The sequence below is a fragment of the Triturus cristatus genome, chromosome 6 (genome assembly GCF_964204655.1).
Source record: "Triturus cristatus chromosome 6, aTriCri1.1, whole genome shotgun sequence".
Lineage (NCBI taxonomy): Eukaryota > Metazoa > Chordata > Amphibia > Caudata > Salamandridae > Triturus > Triturus cristatus.
The window spans coordinates 1,120,783,512-1,120,802,392 of NC_140589.1; the positions used below are offsets into that span (position 1 = coordinate 1,120,783,512).

General features: G+C 48.4%; 1 protein-coding gene and 1 long non-coding RNA gene across 9 annotated transcripts in view; one reads left to right on the plus strand and one right to left on the minus strand.

Moving 5' to 3' along the window:
• SPAST (spastin) overlaps window positions 1–18,881 on the plus strand; it is a 675,354-nt gene that overhangs the window by 99,759 nt on the left and 556,714 nt on the right. The window lies entirely within an intron of this gene.
• LOC146821057 (uncharacterized) lies at window positions 18,017–18,506 on the minus strand. Its single transcript, XR_014963088.1, has 3 exons — window positions 18,478–18,506; window positions 18,294–18,354; window positions 18,017–18,209 (listed from the first exon to the last, which is right to left on the minus strand). It is a non-coding gene; the product is annotated as an uncharacterized LOC146821057 (long non-coding RNA).

Below are 18,881 nucleotides of genomic sequence, written 5' to 3' on the forward strand. Positions count from 1 at the left end.
CAATGGGGAATTGTTTCTGGTTTAGACATGTTACTGCTATTTGGGGATGCCTTTAGCAAGTTGGGTATGCGGAAGTGTACGGGGTAGGTAATAATGGGGTGTGTTAAGTTGCGAATGCAGTGCAGACAATATCTACAGCAGAATAGTGGGGCGCATGTACGGGATGACGCAATTCTGGAGACACACTGGAAACAAAATCACAGGAAATGGCACACTCAGGCGCTTTAACTAAACTTATCACCTGGAATGTGAGAGGCCGCGCACCTCGCGGTTTAAAAAAAAAAATTCTGTTACTGCAGGCAACTATAACTCACGCGACCGCAATCCTCTGCTGATGACGTCAGATATTACATCACTGATGACATATGTGTCTTTATGAAAAATAAATATTTGTAATATATGTATAGCTAAAGATTAATGGAAGAAGACATGGGTAAATAAGTGTCTAAATACAGTGATGTAATATCTGACGTCATCAGCAGAGGATTGCGGTCGCGTGAGTTATAGTTGCCTGCACTAACTATAACGGGGGAATTTCAGTGGTTTTTTATGAGTAAAATGTCCAGCTAACTATAACATGTGTAAAACCTATGGTTTTTTCAGTGAATATATATATATATATATATTATCTACTGGCGGTCGCCAGTAGTTAATATATATATATATTATCTACTGGCGGTCGCCAGTAGTTAGTTATAGTTACAACCTAGTCTCCATAGGAAATCTCAAAATTCTATTTTGAATAACTTTGGCGCCGAATGACGAATCCTCGCGAACTTTTGAAAACTAATGGGGCGCTCCGCTCACCTCCTACCCTGAAAGTCTCGGGGTGATTCATCAAGCGGGGGCCGAGAAAAAAGGGGGTCCCAAAACGCGTTTTTCCCATGCATTTTTCTATAGGACCTTTAGACACAGCTACAGCCCGAACGGCTGAACAGAATTACTTGAAATTTGGCAGAGAGGTAGCCATAAGGTCAAGGAAGTGCCTTTTGCAGGTCTGGTGTAAATCTGTTCAGTATTTCCTGAGAAAATAGCATTTAAAAGCATATCAATATCTATATGCGCCCACACTGTGCGCGCACCCTGCCGTGCGCGAGCGCAATTCTAATTGGTTGTTAGATGTCGGTAAACATTTGAATCGGTCGAAACCAGGAAGTGTCGGCCACCATTTTGTCTCTCGCAGTCTGAGGGGGTGAAAAAAAAAGGTGGAGACCGTGAAAAGGGGGCAGAGTGGACAGTTCCTGACCCCCTAGCGCAGGGTGCGCGCACCTCGCAATTTTTTAAAAAAAATTAATAAATACATAACTTAGCATTTAAAAAAACGTACAAATTCACTGAAAAAACCATAGGTTTCACACACGTTATAGTTACGAATTAGCATTTAAAAAACCTTGCAAATTCACTTAAAAAAACCATAGGTTTCACACATGTTATAGTTAGCTGGACATTTCACTCGTAAAAAACCAATGAAATTCCCCCGTTATAGTTACTGCAGGCAACTATAACTCACGCGACCGCAATCCTCTGCTGATGACGTCAGATATTACATCACTGATGACATATGTGTCTTTATGAAAAATAAATGTTTGTAATATATGTATAGCTAAAGATTAATGGAAGAAGACATGGGTAAATAAGTGTCTAAATACAGTGATGTAATATCTGACGTCATCAGCAGAGGATTGCGGTCGCGTGAGTTATAGTTGCCTGCAGTAACTATAACGGGGGAATTTAATTGGTTTTTTACGAGTGAAATGTCCAGCTAACTATAACATGTGTGAAACCTATGGTTTTTTAAGTGAATATATATATATATATATATATATATATATATATATATATATATATTATACACATCGTATAAATTAAAGTCTTTCTGACTACTTAAAGTGCTGGTGCATATTTCAATAAAAGTGCATGTGCAACAAAAAACCCATTAGTTTGAAAACGTTAAAATTGAATTAAAAACGACTGTTATCGATTGGTTAGGCAACCGCTTTCAGAATGAATATGGCTAAAATAACATACATGGTATAGATGTACTTTGTCTTTTACATATGGTATAGCCATAATCCAATATCTTGTGAACTCACTAAATATATTTATAAGCATGTGTATAGGTCCTCTGTGGTGTTGAGTCCCCCTGGGTACTTAGCATCTAACTCAAGGATATAGCGAGTCTCCAGTTTACACAGGGCTTGCTCTCTATTGCCTCCTCTTTTGTTGACCGGGACGGCATCTATTAGATAGTATTTAAGATCTTGGAGGTTAGATTGATGTGTTTCCCCAAAATGGCGAGCCACCTGGTAAGTTTGATCTTGGTTTTTGATGGCCCTAATATGTTGTAATACCCTTTGTGACCCTGAAGTTTAGTGCTGCCTACGTATTTTAAACTGCATGGGCACTGCAGTACGTAAACAACATGATCTGTCTTACAGGTGAGGGCTTTGCTTATGATGTTCTTGGTTGCCAAAGCGTGTCACAGGTTTTCTTATCACCATGTTGGCAGGCTTTGCACAGTTTGCATTTAAAAAAGCCTTTTCTTTGTGCCAGCCACGTGTTTCCCATTTGACTATCCAGTTTGTTTTTAACCAGACAGTCCTTCATAGCTGGTGCTTTGCTGTAGGTAATGGCCAATTTGGTGAGTAACAGATGGCCTATGGTGGGATCATTAAGTACAATAGGCCAATTTCTGCGAATGATGCGGTTAATTGCCTTTCCCTGTCTGCTGTAACCTACAATCATTCGGAAGATATCTCCACCCCCCCCCCCCCCCCCACCTCCTGTGCTTTGGCTGTCCGAGTCTGTACCTGATGTTGGGCGTTCCTGAGTAGGTCATCTCTGGTCAGCGCATTGCTCTTTTTAATTGCTGCGTTGATACATTATTAGAGTACCCCCTTTCCAGGAACCTGGCTTTGCTTGCTTGCTGTGCTGTGCTGCCTGTAGATCCCTCTCATTACTACATATTTCTCCATATGGGATACTCTGTATGAGGTGTTGTGGATAGGCACTAGCTGCAAACAACACTGAGTTGCCTGCCGTTGACTTTCTGTGTACTGTTGTTTCCATCCTACCTTCTGTAATGTATATCTTGACATCAAGAAAATTTACAGTTTCTGCACTTATATTTGCCGTAAATTGTAGGTTGATGTCATTGTCATTGAGACCCTCGATAAAATTCACTGCGTCTGACAAGGTCCCTTGCCAGATTAAAAACAGGTCATCAATGAACCTTAACCCTAGTTTGAAATTTTTGCGCAGGACCTCCTCATGAATGTTTTGCAGGATCAGCTCCTCCCACCAATCCATGTGCAGACAAGCATAGCTGGGAAGAAGCTGGCCCCCATTGCTCCCCCTCGTAACTGTTGATACAACGCACTCTGAAACATGAATATGTTATTGTGCAGACAATAGTCTATCATACTTACGAGCATCTTGTTATGGTGATCACATTCGGCCAATCTCCTTTTGAGATAGTGTTGTATGGCCCTCATTCCATCCTAATGGTTGATACTCGTGTATAGTGCTGTCACATCTAGAGTTATTAACAAATAATCATTTTGCCATTTGAACTCATGAATTTTTAATAAAAAGTCCCCTGTATCTTTTATATAGGTGGGGAGTTGCTGGATGTGTTCTTGTAGGAAATAGTCCACGTATTGTGATGTTCTTTCAAGTAGACTATTCCTCACAGATATTATAGGACGTCCCAGGGTTTGAGTGGATCTTTGTGTATCTTGGGGATGAAGTATATTACTGGTGTGGTTGGGGTGTCGTTCCTTAGAAATTTGTATTTGTCCATTGTTAGAAGCCCCGCACTCTTCCATGCCAATAGTTTATTGTAGTAAATGTTGTAAGTGGCTTTCAGAGATATTGTATCAATTTTGCGATACCAATTTCTGTCAGACAGTTGCTTCATTGCTTCCTCCACATAGTCATTCTTTCCCCCATTAACCACATTTCCCTCTGTCTGAATTTCTTATGATTATTTCAGTGTTGTTTTTCAATTTAGTCATGAGTTGGTGATATTGTAATTCCTGCTTGTTAATTTTGTCTCTTTTGGTTTCCTGTATTTTGTGATGTAGTTGTTTGATTCCTGCAATTATCTGCTCATGAAAAATATCAATTGAGTCCCTCGGTGTTATTGGGTTAAACGTTGATTTGGGTTTGAATGGTGTTTTTTTGATGTTTTGTACAATTCCACTGTTGGTCTGCTCGCCTGTCACCTCCGTACTCTGACTCCCCTGTGAAGAGCTTGTATGTTCCTCCCATAGTTCTTGTAACTCCCATGGTATTAAAAAGGTCAGATGCTGTTAAGTTGTGTTTGGGGGGGAGGGGGGGGGGGGGACAGTTGTGACGAATTGTTGTTTTGGTCACTTTGGGGATTTGTTGTCTTTTTTCGGAGAAGATGGAATTTCTTTAGCTTTAACTTGTGCACACTTTTGAAGATGTCCATTCTTGTAGATGCGTAGTTAAACATGCTCTCCGGGCAGTAAGATAGGCCAAGAGACAGAAGTTGCTGCTCCGTCTTGTTCAAATCAACATTCGCTAAATGTACTATAGTTCTGCCTGGTACTTGGTTTGCAGTTAGTTTCGATTCCATCTGTGTACTGGTTGTTTCTTTTGCTCTCCTTCGTTTTGCCATGCGCATATATATATGCAGAGCACGATTAAAATAAAAGAAAATTACTTGCACGAAACAAGTGGAGTCCGTTCCGTTTCTGATTCCAGGGGCAAGGGATCGTGGACAAAAAGGTGGTGTTTGTGTGTGTGCGCGCACCCACCCACTGCAGAGTAATGTCGCTGGGGATTTGCTTGAGCGCAGCCAAATTTACAAATTGCCAGTGCCAGGCAGTAAACTAAGAGGGAAGTTTAAGATGCAGCAGGTCGGGGGCAAGAATGTATTGTGAGCCACCGTGAACAGTGCCTGATCAGAGTGCTTCTGTAGCTAATGACTCATGCTGCTCCTTCTTCTCTGTCCTGTCTGTCTCTGATGTGTGAGACTGTTCACTATGCTGAGAGCCGTGCCATGGTAGGTGCTGGGCGGGTGCACTTGTGGAGGTGACTAAGTTCGGCACAGATTGATCCGACTCTGGACACGTGAGGCAGCATCTGCACGGTAGGAGGAGACTGGCTATGTACTCGCACTGCCATTGGGTGGGCTCAGCTGCCATTGACAGTGGGAGCTGCCTGCCACCAGGACTAGTAGTGAAGGTAACACTATGGCGACCCTAGAGTTACGCTGCACTTTCTAAATCCACCAGGCAGCCAGTGAGTGACCCTCAGTGAATGGTGCTTTTTCCTGCGAAAATTAGAAAAATTTAGCTTTTTTGTGCAGGAAATCTCCCAATCTGAATAAATCCATTTGGACGACTGTGATGGCATGACAGTGTAAAAATAGATTTGCCAGTAAATCTAAAGACTGAGAATCTAATCTCTTACATTTGTAAATGCTTTTTTAGGCCAAGCCTGGGCAGCTCATGCCCTGCTCTGCAAGGCATGCTGTATTCGAGTATGGCGTTGAAGCTCCGCCCATATTTTTCATTGTCTTGTGTCATTGTCCTTTGTAAATGCTGGCTTCTGATTCGTTAATAGGCTTGTTAGTCCCTCCTTAGTACCACCTTGTCTTTATTTGTAACCTCCCATGAGGATTGGTCCTTTTACTTCTGTTACACTGTCAGCCAGATGTACGACTATTCACGTTAGCGAGTCGCAAATTGCGCCGAATTGCGACTCTCTAAAGTGAAGGTACTACAGTGTCTCAGACATCGTTTGCGATTCCCAATAGGGTCGCAAATTGCATGCCTCATCAATATTCATGAGGCAAGGACAATTTGCTACCCCATTGGGAATGGCTAGCACTCACAGGGATGGTGGCCTGCTGGGGTCAGCAGACCACCTTGTCTGTGACCTTAAAGGAAAACGGGATGCATTTAAAAAAGAAAAATTAAACTTTTCAGTTTAATTTTTTAAGGGCAGGCAGTGGTCCCTGGGACCATTGCCTGCTCTTAAAAAATATTTTTGCACCCATTCACAATAGGGAAGGGGTCCCCTGGGGACCCCTTCCCGTTTGTAAGTGGCTTACCACCTACTTAGTAGATAGTAAACTGCGAGTGTTTTGCCACAGCAAATGCGGCCGCAAAACAAGCATACATTGCTGTGAGACTTGCTATTAGGAAGGGACGCCCTTGGCATGCCCCTTCCTAATAGCGAGTCAAAAAACATATTTTGCAAGTCGGTAATAGGTTACCGACTCACAAAATATAGTTTGTGCATGGGACAGTCCCAATTTTGCGATCGCAAATGGGCCAAATTCCTGTTTGCGACTGCAAAAACGGTCGCAGATCTGCCCCTGCATGTCATATTTAGTCTGTAAGCATTATTTTCTTAAATGAGTTTCTCCTACTGTCATGACATGACACGAGGAGCAGGCCCATAGGATGAAGCATGACACCTAGTGGCTGAGTGTGTGAGGGCCCTAGTTCCAAAAAGAGGATTTCTCCTCTGGCGGACCATTGGAAGCCTCTTGGTGACAACGTTATATAGTGTATCTCTCCTTACTTCTCTTGACTCACCTAAGGAACTGCATACACTCTTTTCTCCACTATAGGCTTGGGCATGTATGCTGGACCTTTCTAAAAAGCCCTTGTGTCCCTCTCTTTGTTGATCAAGTATATGGAAATGGCATGAAATTATATAGAATGTGTAGACGATTAATGCGTTTCTCTGTGCATTTCAGTCTGGTCTAAAGTAAGACTATTGAGGTTTGTATCATTCAAGGTGCATTGATATGGCCTATTTTACAAATTCAGCAGTAATACATAATGTGTACGCCTAATCCATAATATTCAGCAGTACGTTCAGAATGTGACAGCACTCGTGGTATTCCATTTCCATAAAAACGCTACTCTTGAGCCAGCGTGGGCTCACTGTTTATCTCGGTTCAGCACCTTAAGCGATAGTTTGGAGGGCATGACCTGGGGTCCTGGCGTGACCACATGTGCACCACATTGAACATTTTGTAATTCTGCTATTAACGGTTCTTAGTTTCATTCATTTTTGCGGAAATGTTAGTTGAGGACCACAAAGTTATTTATCTTTTACAATTGAACTGTTCTCCCTTGAGCTGCAAGATTTTTACAGCCAATTAACAATACCCTAACCACTTCCTTATGTCTGGTTTCGTAAAAAAAAAAAAGTACATTTAAGAGCAAGCTACAAGTTAATGGGATTACTTGGCGATTTACCTGGGTGAGTTTAAATTTGTTGGTCATTTGTTTCGGTTATTTCAGATTGTCCAGTGATTTCATAAATGTTCTCGCTGCTAAAGCGTGTTGAGAAAAAACTAGTCTTAAGAGGTGTGATAGTTTCAGGTGGCAACATTACCACAGTCTCTTCGCAGAAGGCTTTTATTCTTTCCGAGCATAAAATTCAGTCTACAAAAGATTTGCAGGACTAGCGGACTTGAATCAGTTTAGAATACGTGCTTTCATTGTTTTGGTACTGCAACATAAACCTGACCTAGTTTCGCATCTTCAACAGCAACTATTTCAGGATGAAAACGTATATATTGTTTTTTCTTGCAGTGCTGACTGTCTCAGAGTTGTGGCTTCTCAGTGCTGCGTATAATAGATCTTGGTAATGCTTAACTTGCTGCTATAGCTTTATCCTGCTCGGATTTAAACCTGTGACGGGGCAGGTCGCACCGACATATTAACCCAGTTATCTTAGCAGGTTAGTAATAGGGGTATGTGAAACTTGTGTAATTTGTTGTAGCCTAATTACTCAAAAATTCACGAAATTCTGCATATTTTCACTAATACATCTTTCACTCATATTGACTGAGCAGTCCATTCTGGTAAACACCTACTCGAAAATGTAATTTGGAGTTGTTTTTCAGTCGCTTGCGTTCAAAACACTGCCGCTTGCGTTCAGATTTGTAGTTTTGTGGTGAAAAAATTACCCAAACGGTCCAATCGCCTAAAACATTTATCTGAAATGTTGGTTGACCGTCCATGTTAATGGAACTGCTGCTTAAGTTTCGGACTTGTAGTTTTGCACTCAGAAATAACCCAATTGCAACATGGCCCCTAGTAAACATCAATAGCATGAGGTTCTACTTTAGTATATCAGAATGGAGACTAATACCTTAAGAGCATGTTAGTCTCCCATTTGAGGTTCACAAACCATGCACGGGTGCTATTTGCCCTCCAGGCGTATCCTAGGGATCCACCTCCCAATTCTAAAACCCCAGGGACCATATCACAAACAATGCCCCGTAGTGGCAAAGAACATGTGCGTCCATTTTTTCCATCCCTGGGGCACTTTAGAATTACAGAAGAAGTCGCAGGCTTTTGTGTGCTGTCTTCTGTAATACAGATAGAGCTGGTGTACACAGAGCGCTGGTGCCATCTTCAAGGGGTGTTCTCTTATTGGCATTGGAGTGTGGCCCATGCTAAGGAGGGAAACACTTTGCCTATGCCCTATTGATGTAGAGGCAAAGATGCCACCAGGAGACGCACTGATTGTGCGCCACAAAAAAGTAGTGCACAGTCTGTGCATCTGACCCCTGCAAGGGAATGGGAAGGTGGTACCATGCCCCCCCCCCCCGTAGGTGGGTGAAGTCCTTGCAGTCACTCACTGCACCTGCCTGCAATGGGGATCTCTGTCCCCTCTTTAAAGTGCAGGCAGGTGCCTCTTCTCCAGAGAATGATTGAGCGGCTGATTCAAACAGCTGCTCTGTATTTCACTAATGCACTGCCCTCAGGGCAGAGCAAGTTTATGACCGCGCATTACTTGTAATAGGGTTTACTGTCCCTGTTTGTTCCTGGCATGCCTGATTAAAGGTGTGCTGTGCCGCAAGCATTGTGCTTTTTACATAATACAAGCCCAGGTGTGTAAAATTTGAACTTCAGTTGTAATCCCTTTTTTTGGCACAGGCAGGAGTTACTATTACACAATTTATGATAGTTTATCGACCTCGCATGGAAGACCGAGTGTCCTTTACTGGGTTTTGAACTCTGAACATCACATTTGTCTGCTTTGAATTTTCGACTCACTTAGCCGTCCTGTCATATTTAAAATTATGTTCAAATTGGTATATTGGGGGTGTCACTAAGTGTGTTTTAAAAAATATATACATATCATTGACTACTGTTCTGAAATATTCGTTTTCAGTTTGTTAGGCATTGCCATCATGTGGGGTGTTACGGTTTAGATCTATTAAGGGGTTTAAATGGGCCGCATATGCGTTCAGAAAGCCTGCCAGACATCCATACTCTGCCTCACTCGCGGACACCCCTGCTTTCACAAAAGCAGAGCAGAAGGTTGTATGTTCTCCATCATTGCGACCAAAACATGGAAAGCCCTCCTACAACACTTCAGAGCCTCCTCCTCGCTACTATAGTTCCGCAAGAAGCTGAAGACCCGATTCTTTGAATAACTCTACAGGATCCACATGCCTAAACACCTGCTCTAGCGCCTGAATATTCTCAGGAGCAATTTATTTATTTATCTTTTTGAAAATTCTTTTTATTGGCATTTTAAGATGTAAACGTACATACAACGTGTGTCGCATAGGTAAATGTGGTTCATAAGTAGCAGAGTGGACCTTTATCAAAATAGGGAGTTCATCAATATCTTGTTCAGTGAGGATGTGGTCTGTGTTGTAGCAGAGCATTGCCAGTAAGAGAAACTGGGGGGAAATTGAACTGGGATGTGCCATGGGGTTTGTAGTGTTTGGGTGGGCGTACGCGATGGGTCCATTATTGCCTACTCGACAGTGCAGCTACTGCTCGCCTAGGGGGAGGCGGGTGTGTGGATTAATGTGGGGGGCCGTTGAGTGTGAGAGAAGGACGAAGACCGACCCGGCTGGTCCGGAGGTGGCACAGGGAGTCGTGGTGGAGGATCCATTGTCTCGGGAGCCTGCATAGCGGAGGGCTGTACCGTGTTGGGGGTCTGGATGGCAGTGACTGTGTCTTCCGGGGTCTGGGATTGTCTGAATTGGTACAATAGAAGCGCCCATTCTAGGGAAATTGGGACTTTGCGGATACCTTTGGCTTCTTCCGCGCGGATTACCTCCTCCTCAGCAGCCGCCCATTTAAGAACCGCCCCCACCCATGCTGCTAGTGGGGGGCCTGATGAGGCACGCCAGTGCATGGCTATACAGCGTTTGGCCAGCAAGTGGGCCAGGGATACAAAGCGAATTGGTATTTTGTGTCGTTTCCTCCGTCCGAGTATGCCCAATGCGCAGCCCTCCCAGGTGGTCAGGTGGGTCAACCCGGTAAGCTCCCTGAGTGTCGAGTGGATAGATGACCAGTAGGTCTGAATGCCCGGACACGTCCAGAACATGTGGTGAAAGTCTGCGTCCCCCGCTGGGCAACGAGGGCAGAGGAAGGTCGTGTCGGGGTAAAAGCGTTGAAGGCGTGCTGGCGTTAAGTAGGCCCTGTGCAGGATGTGAAACTGTATGTTCTTGAACCGGGCGTTCCTGGATACTTTTTTGGGGAATTCTATCGCTCTTTCCCATTCACTATTGTGGAAAGGTCGCCCTGCTTCCTCCTCCCAGAGGGTCCGTAGGGGTCCCAATAGCGGGGGTGTCAGTTCCCTGATTGACTTATATAACCATGTGGTGTGGTGGCGCCCCGGTCCCATTCGTAATATTGTGTGGAGAACCGGGTGTGTGGGGGGTTCCCCCAAGGTGAGGTCGGAGTATGGCCGGTAGTGGCTGAGAAGTTGGCGATGACGCAAGAATTGGCCTGGGGGTAGGTCATACTCGACCATGAGTTGCTGGTACGACCGAAGCCGTCCTTCTTCGAACAGTACTTCTGCCTCGGTAATGTCCCTTGCCGTCCATTCCCGCAGCATGGCGGAGGTGAAGAACCCTCCGTGTCTGGGCCAGCCGACCAGCGGTAGTAATGGTGTGTATGGAGGGCGATCTGGCGCCATGCGGTGTATACGCTGTACGCACTTCCGGGCTATGTCTACCTGCAGGGGGTATGTCCGCGTGGGGCGAGACCCCGGCATGAGTAGGCGGTGTAACTCCGGTATGGGTATGCGACCCGTGGCAATACATGTTTCGAGTGTGCATCTGTCTGCCGTCCAATAGGAGAGCCACTGGAGCTGCGATGCCAGGAAGTAGGCTACGAATGATGGTGCACCAAGCCCCCCCTGTGTCGTGAGTAATTTCCGTTTGGCTAGCGCGATCCTGTGCCGTCCCTTACCCCATATAAGAGATCTGAGGAGCATGTCCAAGTCCTTGAAGAAGGAGCGGGCGGGATTACTGGGAGGTTGGTGAAATGGTATAAAAGCCGCGTGACCAGGATCATCTTTGCTAGGGCGACCCGGCCTATCGGGGCCAATGGGAGGCTCCGCCAGAACCCGATGGAGGATCGTATCCCTGCGAGTGCCCTGCGGTGGTTACCCTCGTAGATGTCAGCTGGGGAATGGTATAACCTAATACTGAGGTATCGGGGACCTTCTGCCGCCCAGTGTAGTTTCCGGCCACCGATCCGTACATCCTGGGGAGAGACGCCTGGATGGAGGGGGTACACCATCGATTTGTCCCAATTCACTTTCAAGCTCGAGGCCTCCGTGAATTCCGCTAGGGCGGTCTCTAATATGGTGAGATCCGCTGTCACGTCTCGTATGTATATGAGGAGGTCGTCGGCATACATGGACACGCAGTGCGTGACGCCCGCTAGTGGAATGCCCCAGTCTTGCCCGTCCCTACGGAGTCGGATAGCCAAGGGTTCCACCGCGAGCGCAAATAATAAGGGCGAGAGGGGGCATCCTTGTCGTGTGCCCCGATGTATTGCAAATTCCGGGGAGATGTAGCGACCGAGAAGAACCCGAGATGTAAGGTTAGTATATAACAGGCGCGTGTAGGCTATAAGCGTGGGACCCAGTCCCGTCCGTCCGAGGACGGCAAAAAGGAACTGCCATGTGAGGGTATCGAACGCCTTCTCGAGGTCCAAAATTAGACACGCCGCCCGAGGGAATCGACCGCCTAACTGATCCTGGATGTGAAAGAGGCGCCGGATATTGTGAGAAGTATTCCTCCCCGGGACAAAACCACATTGGTCCGGATGTACCAACGAGCGTATAATTTGTGAGTATCTATCCGCTAAGATTTTCCCCAGGATTTTACAGTCGGCTGTTAATAGTGTGATGGGGCGATAAGAGGCGAGGAGTTGGGGGTCCCGGTCGGGTTTCGTAAACGTCACTATCACCGACGCTCTCATGGAGCCGGGTAGTTCACCGATCCTGAGTGCCGAGTCCAGCACCGCGAGGAAGCGGGGAGTCAACAGAGAGGCGAAGGTGGAGTAGTATTCGAGCGGAAACCCATCCGGGCCTTGGGCCTTGCCACGGGCCAAGGCCCTTACAGCGCTGGTGATCTCCGTGGCTTGCATCTTCGCGTCCAGCCCAGTCTTGTCCTCAGTAGAGATCTGGGGGAGAGGCAAAGGGTCCAGGAAAAGGTCGACGGCCCCCGGATCGAGAGATGAGGGGGCAGTGTAGACCGTTGAGTAGTGTTGGTAAAATGCCTGAAGGATCTCGTCTTGGGATTGCACCAGGGAGCCTTGGGGATTTATAATTGCAGTGATGGGCCGCACCTCAGTGTCTTGTTTGGCAAGCCATGCCAGGAGTGTGCCCGTTTTATCGCGGTCCTGGTGCATGCGGGTAGCGTAAGTCCGGAAGTTGTGACGTCTTAGATCTATGCACGCCGTTTGGTATGCCGATTTGGCTTGGGCGACTTGGGTCGCCGTCGCTACCGGCTGGTCTGCGGCTTTGGTAGCCGTGGCCAGTCGCTGTTACGCCACCTTTAGGGCTTGTTCTAATGTGTGTCTCATTCCGACCCGCTGTTTAATACATTCCCCACGGGCTACCACCTTGAAGCCGTCCCACTCGACCAGGGCCGACGATGTAGTCCCCGTGTTATGAGTAAAGTAGTCTGAAATGCTTTGTTGGTGTTCGTGTGTGAAGACCTGGTCTGTGAGGCATTCCTGTGAGAGTCGCCATGTGGGGACAGGGGGGTGTGGGGGTCTCCATTGGAGGCCTAGAAGGTGTGCATCGTGATCGGAAACGACTCTGCCAAGATAGTCCGAGTGGCATACTTGCGGGAGAAGCGTTGCGGAGCATAGAAAGCGGTCGAGCCGAACTCGTAGGTTGTGTGGGATGAAGTGGAAAGAGTAGATGCGGGCCTGAGGGTGGTGTAGTCTCCATGCGTCCGTGAGCGACCAGTGCGCCACCCATGTTTTAAAGCATTCGATTTATCTGTGGGTGGGGGAGTGGGGGGTGTGAGCGGTCCAGTCTCGGGTCCAGGATACAGTTATAGTCCCCACCTAAGATCCAGGGTACATGGGTGAATTGGGCAAGGGAGTCTGTAAGTCGGTCCCAGAATTTATCCTGATCTACGTTCGGGGCATATATACTTCCCAAGAGGATAGCCCTGCCATCCAAAAGTCCCTCCAGTAAGGCGAATCTGCCTTCAGTGTCCACCACCCGTCTAAGTTCCCGGAATGGGGTCCCTGGGCGAATCCATATCAGTGCCCCTCGGGTGAACGAGGAGTAGGTCGTGGTGCAGATAAGTCCGCGCCATTTTACTCGCAGTTTGCCCACTTCAGTCGAGTTAAGGTGGGTTTCCTGTAGACAGATAATGGATGCCTTCTGTCGCTTTGCTTAGGCGTATATCGCATAGCGCTTACGTGGGGTGTGTAGACCGCGTGTGTTGAGCGTGAGTATGTTTATGTCTGCGGTGTTCGTCAGCTGCGCCATGGGTATTTACGTCTGTGTGCGGGCCGGGTGAGGCGCCTGCCAGGTGAATTGTTTCGTAGTCTCCTAGGGAAGCGCCGCGCCTGTGGGGAGTAGGCAGGTGGGAAGCCCGTCCGAGCAGAGAGTCTGTAACATGAAGCCCCATGGCAGGGTGGAACAGGTGTGAACTGGGGTACTGATAACATGTGGGGGTGCGGGAAACTGTCCCAATACAGAGGATTCATCGTTTAGGAAACGGTGCGTCCAAACTTCCTCCCGTAACACGAGGAGGGATAACTGCTCTATATGAAGGGGGGTGACGGTATGCATGCGCGAAGCCACCCGTTGAGTGGGCATGTAGAAGGAGCAATGTGCGTCGCGTGCAGGGTGTCCGTCTCTGTGTTTGAGATCATGAGCATCAGACAGACATACATGCAAGGATACAGTGCGGCAGTCCGTATGCCTGAGTTGCCTCAGGGCAAGACAGGAGAGGTCAGTCTGTCCAGCAGCCCATCTGCAGTTTGCGGGGTAGCATGGGGGAGCACCGCCAGGTCCATCCCCGAGAAGGTGCCATCGCTGTCATTTTCGCCTTCTGACGAGAACAGGTGCGGGGGTCGATCTATGAGTTCCGAGGGCGGTGTAGAGCGCAGATCAATTGCTGCTTGCAGAGCCCCGCGTCTTTCACGCATAATCTGCTCGAGGTCGGTGGAATCGTGAGAGCTGCTTGTAGGCCTGGAATCGATGTGGTGAAGCTCCTTGGGGCGTTTCCGGGAGCGGAAGGTCTTGACAGGCGAGCCCCTTTGAGGATGAGAGTTGGGTGCCCGTGAACAGTGCTGATCTGCCCAGTCCTGTGCAGCTTCCACGGTTGTGAAAAAGAGGGAGGACCCGTTGTGGATGATCTTGAGTCGGGCGGGGAACAGCAAGGCGTATTAAATCTTATTGTCTCGCAGTCTCCGCTTTACGTCCAGGAAGGAGGATCTCTGCTGTTGTTCTTCACGGGCATAGTCCGGAAAGATCATTATTTGGTGGTTTTCCACCCGTAGTGGCGCTGCCAATCTCGCCGCCCGGAGCACCGCATCCCGATCCCGGAAGTGGAGGAACTTCGCCAGAAGTGGCCGGGGCGCCGCGCCGGGCGGGGGCCTCTGGGCCGGCACTCGGTGAGCCCGCTCGATGGAAAAGAACGCCGTCCGGTTCCAGGGCGGGGTAAAGGATTTCAGCCATGTGTCCATGTATTCTATGGGAGTTCCTCCCTCGATGCCCTCCGGAAGCCCCAGCACTCTGATATTACAGCGTCTCGAGCGACCTTCCAAGTCGGTAGCGCGCTCCTCCACCGCGGTCAGACGGGTGAGGACCCCCTGGAGTGTCATCTGATGTTCTTTCAGCTTTGGTTGTATTTCCGCCATCGTCCGTTCCTCCGTGTGCACCCGGTCAGCCAGTTTCCGGTGGTCATCGCGGAGAAGGTTGACATCCGTCGCTAGGGTACCAAGCCGTTCCTCCATGGACAGACGGGATAGTTCAATGGCGGCCAGGACCTTGTCCAGCTTGTCCGAAATTGAGAGGTCCGTGGAGGACGCCGTGCTGGGAGACCAGGTCGAGGTTTTTGGCATGTTCTCCGGGGCTGTCTCCGGGACCGCCTGGTGTGGCGCGGGCCTTGATTTCCCCATCCTGTCTCCACCTGGGGCGTAAAAGGCCGGTGTCGCTGATCAGGCCTCGAGAGCTTGTTGCGGTGCCAGGGGTCCGTGGGAGGAGGAAGGGCACGGTAATAAGGGACCACGTAAGAGCGGTGCCGGGGAGCGGCAGCTCGAGCCGGTATCCTGGGGCTCCCTCCACTGATAGGGTGCCGGGGCCCCCGGTGGTAGATCGCAGCAACCCCCTGCACAACGCCCCCAATTGCCTACCACCTATACGGGTAGCTCGCCTGTCTCCGATGGTTTGGGTGGGAGATCACGTTCGGCGTCCACGAGATTTGGCAGCACCCTCCACCGGACTCCCGGGCGATCCCTGCAGTATCCGCCTCAACCAAGTCCCGTCCAGAGGCCCACAACAGAGGCGAAATCCCCGCAGCACCCCAGAGAGTAGCCGGTGAGGCCTGCGGCGGGGGAAGCTTGGACAGCGCCCGGCGACCGGGGCGCCCCCCGGCGGGAGCTGGGCTCGTCGCCGCCTTGCGCTGGTGCGGCTCGTCGCGCCGGTCCCCCCCGATCTCTAGGGTCTTTTGGGGCCCCAGGGGGCTCTCAGGTGGTCCGCGTTGGGAAGATGGCGGACGGGCCGTCCGGGAGCACACCACATCCGTCCCCCCCCCCCCCCCCCCCCCCCCCGGCGAGAGGGCCGCTGCTGTGACAGTCACTGAGGCAAAGGCCTCACCAGTGGTGCAGGAGAGTTGCCAGTGTCCTTGTCGCGGCCATGTTGAGGTCAGGCAGGCAGCGCGTGAGAGGGCCAGGAAATCACTGGGTCGCGCCGCTCCCGCTGGATCCCAGCACCCCCTCTCCACTTCCCCAGGAGTCAGGTATGGGGGGTACCTGGGGTCCCCGGCGGCGACGCCAACGTCCAATCCCGGCTCACTGCGGGCTCTCGGTAGCCAAGATGGCGGATCTGTGTGTGGCGGCGATGATCCACTGCCCCAGAGCGCTCCGTTCCGAAATCCTCGGAGTTGCCGTTGGCTTCCCGCGTCCGGCCCGCCGTGTGAGGAGAGCACAGTGCGCCGGCATCCCCAGCGTCCTGCCCCTCTCCGTCCTCTTTATCTAGCAGGGAAGCCCCGGCGCCATCTTGAGTCGCGGGCTGCGGCACTAGCTTCTCTGTCCGGGAGAAGCCTCGGCACTACTGCTCCTGACGCGTTCGGGCGCCCATCGGGACTGCTCTGCCTTGCAGGTGCCTTCCGCTGGTCCCTGGGTCGTCAAGCACCCGTTGCGACGCTCCGAGACGCTATGAATTGGCGCCCGGTCACGGAGCCTCAGCACTGCATGACTGCCATTGTGGCTGGCTTGGCCACGCCCCATTCTCAGGAGCAATTAGTGAGCTATACAAATAGACATAACATAATCTTATATTTGGCAATTTCAAATCGAAATCCAAGGTGCAAGAAAAAAAAATTCCCCACCTAAAACTACTATGTTCAAATGATGCCATGACTGCAGAAAATAGATGCCAGTAACAGACCCGCATAAGGTATGCCTTTGGTATTTATGCTTATGTCCCTACTCGAAGTAGTGCAATGATTGGGGCCACGTGCACCCAAAGGTGATTCCAGACTGAAGTGAACCTGTACATTGCGAAACATAGGAAGAAGTCACCAACCTTGCATAAGTCCCACTTCAGTTCCAAGTCGAGGTCGCGGACCTGCTCCCGCTCTCTAGGCCAGTCCCATAACCAGTCTTTTTCACGGTTGAAGTCGTCCGGTTTCCTCTTCTGTTTGGACTTCAACTTACCAAAGAAGGCAAAGTCTGACTCTACCCCATCCCGCTACTCTGTATCTAAATAGAATGAGAGGATCGTGCAAATCTATCTTGCTCCCAGTCAAGGAGCAAATTCTGCAGTTGATTCAGATGACACCAGAGTTCCCCACCCATCTGCAATGCTGTAGCATATCGAGGCCTTTAAGGAGGCTATGTTGCATACTTATTGCAGGTTTATGGCTCCCTCTGGCACGCCTTCAGGCCCTAAACATGTGCAGTGGCCTCCAGTTGGACTTCTGCTGGCAGATAAGGCCTCTGTGTTGTCTGAGCCCCTATAACCCATCTTCGGTTCTGCACTGACACTGGTGCTGACTTCCCTTCAGGCTCCAAAACTTTGCCGGTCCATTTTTTATTCACACTGGTCCAGATATCGCCAGATGGGGATCTGATGCCATGTCTGATCCTAATCCCCCTCAGCCTGGTTGAGGGTGTGCTCCTTACTTCACTCCAAAGAAACAGAACAAACAGTTCAAGCTGAGAAATACTCAACACAATACTTTGATAACTCCTAAAAAGAAATGAAACTGAAAAGGAGGGTTTTATGAATTTCCTTATTATTTGACGGAAATGATTTGAATTTATTTCATATTTCAAAAAATAATTTTGCGCAGAGACATTTCTTTTGTTGCGCTAAGGTCTTATATACAAAATTTTACAAGACATATATTACAATGACATATAACTGATAATCCCCTGGAAACAAATAGAAAATATATGCAAACATTCATCAAACACTCATGGCCATTATACTCATGCATACACGGCAAACATACAAAAACTGTAAAGTACTAGGTCCTTGTGGCGACCTTTCTTCCCTGGTACAATTAATTACATCTCAATTTAAATGTCCAAAAACATTTCATTATTGCATTGCCCAAAATGAATATAACAAATTGCTTTGAACTTCACATGGAAATAGAATTTTTTGAAAGCGGTGCGACACAAGGAAAATGAGAACTGGTCGACGCGTTTCGAACCCCAGAATTATGGGTTCTCCTCAGGACCAACCAATTTCTGCAATGAACAATAAAAAGGTTTTAGGATGTGATATTGTACTCAGAGTAACTACGAAGCACCAACAGGGCTTTGCAAACCCACCTTAGAACGTGGAAATCTATCTGCCTGAAATGGATGGGAATCGTTTCCAATGCAGAGGGACCTAAACATAAAAACACCAAAACCAACTATATTAAAATTTCAACTTTTCTACCAAAGGCTAAACAAATAGCACATGACAAACAGCAGACTTTGGACAAAGGTAGGAAATGTTTGCTCGACTTACTGGAGAAAGAGAACGTGTCCTCTTTTCCGGCTGCCAATGATTGAATACTTGTGTATCTAAAGGGGGGGAAAGAACGGTCGAAATGAATTCCGTTAACTATCGTCGTCTCTTTTACAACTCTACACGACCGTTAACATACACATTCGAAAATCTAGACCGCAACCAGCTGTGTGAAATCTAGAACTTACTTAGATAAATTTCACAGTCAACTTCAAGATGCTTTTCCCGCGCCGGAATCTGAAAAAACGAAACGAGCTGTGTAAGTAATCAAACGACCTGATATCTCAGAGCTCCTGTTCCCTAGACATAACTAATCCTTGTTTCCCTGCAAGCTTACCGGGAGTACATTTTCATCCGTCCACAACCTTGTCAACCCACGAGTGAGGATACACACAGCCTTGTGG